The 7,765-nt window shown below is 31.3% G+C and overlaps 1 pseudogene; it reads right to left on the reverse strand.

Annotated features, from left to right (window-relative positions):
• Window positions 1-2,513: 2,513 nt before the first annotated feature.
• On the reverse strand, window positions 2,514-6,431 carry LOC131041509 (bifunctional cis-abienol synthase, chloroplastic-like; annotated as a pseudogene).
• Window positions 6,432-7,765: the final 1,334 nt, after the last annotated feature.

Genomic DNA, 7,765 nt, shown 5'->3' on the forward strand with positions numbered 1-7,765 from the left:
TTGTTTGTAGGAAAGGCAGTAGTTTGAAGAGGGATTAGCCTGTTTCTCTAAATAATGATTTGAGGTCAATATGGAAAATATAGCAGAATCTATTGAAATATTTGACATTGTAAACCTTAAAAAATATTTAACCAATCCTTGATGTCATAACATGTTAATAGATTTCAAATTCATTACGCCAAAAAATTCTAAACAATTCTCCAATTTTCCTATATGTTGAGGGATCCCTAAATTATATTGGAAGATTAATAAAAAAATCAAGTTGGTTGCAAGTTGGAAAAACCGTGTGAAGGTTGCACGAGGGGTTTTGAAGGAAAAACAAAAAAGAAGATTCTTTTTGCACCGATAAAAAGTTTTTTTTAAAGAATTTGGTCTTTAGCCTCCACTGTATTAAAAAATATTACAAATCTATATGAGGACTCCCCCAAAATCTATGCTAGAACTATAGCTGAATGGGCATCACAAGCCTTGTAATTAAGAGGAGCCTCATCCACTTTAATGGAAGGAATCAAACACCATTTTTTTTTCCAAAATAGCTCATTTTGACTGTTTACGATCAACTTTTTCTATCTTCTTAGGATTTGCCGAAATAACCTTTTCTATTTATTTAGGGTGTTTCCACACCCAATCATTTTAGATAGGATTTTGAACATCATATTTAGCTTCATTCTACTTTTTCTGTAAGTTTTGTGAAAAAAAATTGGCTTCTATATCTGCATGTGATATTTTGTTTCTTAGGAAATAGTTTTAATGAACACCCATTTTTATGAAGGGATTTTTGTGTTATGAAATCACAATTAACATGTGGTTGTGGGACTTTGTCAACCCATTTTGCTTTTTCAAAAACCCATTGAGGGATATGTTGTGATGTTGTACAAGAAGTATCTATGAGTCACTCATCTACAAAGTCTACAATATTTGTCCACCTCACCCTGGGACTAACTATAACCATATTGATTGTCAATAATATAACCCTTTAATTAGGTTATTGATTCACAACATTTATAAAATAAATATGTATTTATAGAAAATCCATATATGTATGTTTAAAAAGTCAATTTTAGTCTTAATATGAGCTATAATGTCAGATGGCATTCATGTTTTAATGTTTATTTTTAAATCTAATAATATAGAATTTTAAATTATTTTAAAATTAGGCATTATTTAAATGTATTAAAAAGTGTAATTTACAATAATCTTAAATATCAATGATATTATTAAATATTTTAATTTTTTATATAGTTAACAATGATGGTAAAATTTATATAATTAGTTGTAGACATCTAAAATTAATGATAATTGAATATTTAAATATTTAATTAATTATTTCACCTTTCTATTTCTTTCAATTAATTAAATTTATTCTTCTATATTAATAAAAAAAAAAATTAATTAATTGTACACCTTATTCCTTTTATCTTTTATCCTTCTAGAGTGTAGTTAATTAATTAATGCTAAATTAATAAATGAAATCCTTATTAATCCTCTTCTAAACCATAAAAGCCAAAATTCTCATTATTTGTCATGTGTCAATTCTGGTTCACATCTCCACTCCATCAATCATTCTTCACTAGAGACAAATTTTAATTTTTAATTTAAACTTGCGTGGGGCATCCTTTTCTCATTAATAAAATATTATCAACCTCTCACATGATTGGAGAAAGGAAAACCTTGTCTCTTTTAGATAGCCTAGCACAAGCCACATTATCCTTAGCCTCCAATACCTACAAGTACATTCATCCACTTAACTATCTCTCTCTTCATGTGGAAAAATCTGATTCCTCCTGTGACATTTATCACATGACTAAAAGTTTGATACAAGGCATGTCTTCTTTTGATCTTAGCCATCTATTTTAGCCTCTTAACCACAACCCTTGATTTTGCATCTTAAAATTTTTACTTATATAAGCCTTTCCTAAACATTTTTTATCAAGTATTGCTAGTGTTTTCGTGCTATCATTTTTCCTCCCAATTTATGCATTGGTTGAAATTATTGTAGAGCAATCCACATTCAAATCTAGAGAAAGTCAATGGAATAGGGTGCTCCTATTTAGCTCAATCATGGAGATAAAAATATTTTAAGGTATATTGGTTTGATATATATTGCAATTATTTTAATCATTTTCTTTAATAACATTTTTCTTGTCTTCATTAGTAATCTAGAGAATAATTTACACATGATTGATTGTTAACTAACATTCATACAATTTATTATTGTTAAATGATAATTACAATGCAATATATTTTATAGAAAAAATTATAGAAATATCATTCAAATAAAAACTAAATATTTGTTATTGAAATATATTATATATAATGTAGCTTTAATAAATTATAAGAAACTCTTATAATCATAGGATTAAATATGATAGTAAACTTCTTGTGTTTGATATCTATCTAATCTAGAACATCAAAGGCTTCTATTTGGAGTACTTATTCAACTCCACAAATTATTTTTAGCATATTTATCCACGTTGATGTTGGATGTGTAGTTTTCTCCAACATAATTAATTTCATTTGATTCTTCAAAAAATACATTTGTCCATCATATCCTTCTTATCTTGGATAGAGCTATTAAAGGCATGTGTTTGCATGTAAAGAAGTTGAGACAATCTTGCTGAATTGAGAAGTAAATTTTGAAAGCAACTTGGTAGTTGAGTACACTTGAACAATTCCTCATTCAATTCAATAAGTCCATCTTCAATGAGAGCATAAACATTTTCTAAAGATTCTTCTTTAGAGGCACTAGGATTGTCCTTCATATAGCATTCTATTGCAGAAGCCAACTACCCACATTCTCTTTTAGCCTTATGTTAACATTCATTGAAATAAAATTTGTCAATACTAGATATACACATGCTTTATCCATGGTAATAACATTCTTAAACACTTCATTGAATATCAAAAAAATAATATTTACTTCTATGATGTAGTATATTATTACACTTACCTTGAATGTTTTGGTATCATTGACTAGCCTTGTGGTAAGAGAATAGTTATACCAAATCCTCCAAAAACTTTGGACACATTTATGTACTCATCCTATCCAGGCACATACTTATGTTTAGAGCACTCTGCTTCTTTGGTGAAGGCTTCAAGTTGGACCTTCCACTGATCATATGATTGTTAATTTAGAAATTTTATGTTTGATTAAATTTATATTATTACTTTCTATTTTTATAGCACACATACCATTCTCTTGAAGTATTCAAGGACATCATCTCCTTGCACTTTTTATGCTCTCTCAGCTAACTCCCTAACGGTATTGTATAATCCAAGGACATATATTTTTATATGCTCTAGCATGCGATCTAATATATTCAAATCCCGCCTACAAGAAAAGGAAAGCATAATAATGACAACTCATTCAAAGATTGACTACAATTCTCTTTGTAAGTACAAAAAAAAACAAATTTGATTAGACAATTAAATATTAAATTTTAAACTCTACCATTTGAATTCCTAAATTACTCAACTTAAATATTATATAAATTAGTGACATTTAATTTTAAGCACATATAATTAGGCAATACATAAAATGTGATAATTAAAACTAGCCGATTATTTTGCTCCATAATTTATATATTCTATATGAATATCTCAAAACCGTGTTTCAAAATTTACCTCTTAAATGCTTCGTTGGTTAACATACTCTCATAGAAGAGCTATATTTATCATATAGGTCATCCAAAACAAGAAGAAGACAACCAACTTTTGTAAACAGAATTCTATAGTCACCTTATTCAGGTTCAAACATGCCAGCTGCCACCACGAAATATATATCTATATGCGCCTCTCTTGTGAATTTCAACTTCCTAAAGCCAGAATCTATCCATCACCTGTACCAAAATTGATCTTATTAACATAAAATTACAATTCAAACTATTTAACTATTTATATTAAATCGATGCTTTTATCAAAATTAACAAAACATTACTTATGGACTTGTTGTAGCTCTTTTTGGTGAATGGCCTGCACTGTATTGAAGTCCAATTTAGCGAGCTCAAGATACTTGCAATTGTTCATATAAGGCAACCTGTTTATGAAAATAAATTGTTTCCCACAAGAACATTAGCAAAACAATATTCAATTCATTAGAAATATTATTACAAAGGTAATGCTCTGTAGGTGTAAATTGGACATGAACAGTTTTCTAATCTTTCTAAAATGTATGAAAAATTCAAGTCCACTCGGCTAGAATTGTCACCTCTTTCTTCAGCTCGTATATTAAATGAAAATTTATATAAATGGAAGATCCTAAACACTCTTACGTCTTTCTTCAACTCAAATGTTAGAGGAGAATTGATTAATCACCTTCAATTTACTTGGGTAGAGGGTAGAGGGCTTCACATAACTAACATAACTAGCAAATGAAAGTTGAGGAATGGACGCTTACCTATAAAGGGAATTCGGTAACCAAGAATTATCTGCAAGCCAGAAGCCTTCTATATAAGATCTTGCCTGTAGTCTAGGTAAACTTCGATGGAATCCATATTTCAATTCGGAATCCACCTACAAAATAAAATTGATTTACTTGAAATTTTATTGAAACAAACATTATTCACGCAAGAAGGGCTTATCAATCAAGAGATGTTTTGTATATCTAAAAAATAAACAATGTTCACTAGACTCTGCCCACTAAATTGTTGACCACTTTTTACCATAAAACTTACAGCATTAGAATGCTTTGTATCACGTAGATTTCGAAGGTAAGCTTCTGTGAAGGTTTTTGCATCTTTCATTATCATTTCTACAGGAAAAGCTATTAGGGAGCATTTTTAGAGACTTAACATGCCTTCAACTTCTCTGTGTGTTTTGTCAGCAAAACTGAAGAACTCTCCTTTCAGAACTTCTGAAAAAAATCGATCAACCACTGAATATTAATTTGTATATAATCAAATAGAAGTTGGTTGTAAGTGGACAAACCCTGTGAAGGTTGCAGGAAGGGTTTTGGAGAAGATTCTTTTTGCACCGATGAAAACATTTTCTAAGAATCTTGCTTTTAGCTTCCTCTGTAAAGATTAGAAAGAGCAGAGAAAACAATAACAAAAACAGAAAAGCAATAAGAAGAGACAACACATGATTTATCGTGGTTCGGCAAATATGCCTACATCCACACTCAAAGTAGGGAATAACTTCTATTAATCAGCTCAAATACATGGGCTGCACACGGCCATTATATAATCATATTCAGATATGAAATGAACAGTTGGGAGAACGCAAAGGGTCATGTGACCGTTGGACTTCACATTCCCAACAATCTCCCCCATGAAGGCCAACTGGCACAACCATGCACTAGCATCTGTGCTTCCATTTTTGAAATTCACATTAAAACCAGCCTGCTAGATTTTAGCTTCGCAAACTCTTGTTCACATACACTTCGAATCAACCTTTTCCAAATCAAAGCAGAGTTAAAAACTCTTTCAGGCACAAACTCGCCCATTATGCCAAAAACCGAAACACCACTTTGTCCCAGTTTAAAATACATTTCTTCATCACCATCACCTAAACTCCCCTGTAATAGACTATCTACCAATTCACAATTACTAGATTCTAATATCCAAACATAAAACTCAGAGCTTACAAGGAACAAAACAATGGCATTATTTTCATCATCAAACAACTCCATCAGATTGTTATCACGAGTTCGAGTTCTCTCACCCTCAGGTTGTTCATTATTGACATTGGCACTATCATCCACATCCATCCAATCAAGTTGGTGAATGTCAATGCATTCTGGTCGAGATAAAACATCTCCTCCTCCATTAGAATAAGCATTAACAGATTGAATAACATTTTCATTCACTCCATGTGACGCCTGAAACCACTTGGAGCGATGCCCATTGTCCTTTGCTCTTGTCAATGGTTGCTTTCACTTCAAACGAGAAAACTGACTTTTATCATTTACTATGTCATTTAAATCCATAGGCTCATAGGCTTCTATGAAATTATCTGCACAAAGGTTGTCATCATTATGGGAGTGCCTCTTTATTTTCGCCAAGGCCATGCCATCCACAGAGCTCTTCAAAGCCAAAATTTCTCCCAGGCCTCCTTGCCCTATCACCTCACTCCAATCAGCACCCTCCTCATCTTGGGAGTCAACAACAGATTCAGCTTGGGTCTCCAATGGCATACACTCTTCCTCCCGCAATCTTTTGAGTTCATCCTCTTCAACAACAACCACTTTTTCAACATCTTTCGGCTTAGAAATTCCAGTGCCTATATAGGGACTATCATGGCGTTCAACCTTCACCACACAAATGCCAACAACTTCCCGACCATTAATAGTTTGGCCAATAAGTGCCAAGGCTAGCTCAAGGGGAGAGCAAATAAGAATCCCAACATCTTTTTCCTTCGCTAGACTCTCCTCTTCAACTGAGTCCCCCTCTTTCTTCAAGTCATCCCACCAATGTACGTAGCGCTTGAAGCATAGTTTTACATAGAATGTAAAACTGCCATAGAAGTTATAAGTTTTAACTTCTCCTTCTTCCTCCATCTCTGCTCAAGCCAACATGGCTCTGATACTAATTGTAAAGATTAGAAAGAGAAAAGAAAACAATAACAAAAATAGAAAAACAATAAGAAGAGACAACACATGATTTATCGTGGTTTGGCAAATATACCTACATCCACACTCAAAGCAGGGAATAACTTCTATTAATCAACTCAAATACATGGGCTACACACAACCATTATATAATCATATTCAGATATGAAATGAAGAGTTGGGAGAACGTGAAGGGTCATGTGACCGTTGGACTTCACATTCCCAACATCCTCTGTATTAAAAACAATTACTAATCTATCTGAAGATAGGAGATAGAAATAAAGAGAATAATACCTATTGTAGTGAATCCATCTTTGAACCTTATAAAGAGAAATACTCTCACCGCAAATCTATACTAGAAATATAGTTGAATGGACATCACAAGCCTTGTAATTAAGAGGAGTATCATCCACTTTAATAGAGGGAATTAGACACCATTTTTTTCCAAAACAACTCATTTTGACTATTTAGGATCAACTTTTTCTATCTTCTTAGGATTTAACATTTTCTGTTTATTTAGGGTTTTTCCACACCCAACCATTTTAGATAAGATTTTGAACACCATATTTAGCTTCATTCTACTTCTTTTGTGAGTTTTGTGACTAACAATTTGGTTTCTATCTATGCATGTGATATTTTTTTCTTTGGGAAGAGTTGCTACAAACACCTATTTTTAATGAATAGATTTGTATGTATCGTGAAAGCCCTATTAACATGTGGTTGTGGGGATTTGTCAACCCATTTTCGTTTTTCAAAAACCCATTGAGGGATATGTTGTGATGTTGTACGAGAAGTATATTTGAGTTACTCATCTAAAAAGTCTATAATATTTGCCCATCTCACCCTTGAACTACCCAAAACCATATTGATCCTCAACCTTTTATTTAGTTTTTTTATTCCCAACATTTGTAAAATAAATATGTATTTATAGAATAGAAAAGTAATATAGCTATGTACAAAAAAAGTCAATTTTAGTAGGATATAATATTAAGGTCATAAAAAAATAATAAAATAACATTAAAGTCATGTGGCATTCATGTTTAATTGGAGCTATAAGTGTAAAAACATGTTTTTATATTTATTTTTAAATTCAATAGTATATAATTCTAAATTATTTTAAAATTAGGCATTATTTAAATATATTAAAAAGTGTAATTTATAGTAATTCTAAATATCAATGATATTATTAAATATTTTAATTTTTTTATATAGTTAAGA

This window comes from Cryptomeria japonica, chromosome 7 (assembly GCF_030272615.1).
Source record: "Cryptomeria japonica chromosome 7, Sugi_1.0, whole genome shotgun sequence".
NCBI lineage: Eukaryota > Viridiplantae > Streptophyta > Pinopsida > Cupressales > Cupressaceae > Cryptomeria > Cryptomeria japonica.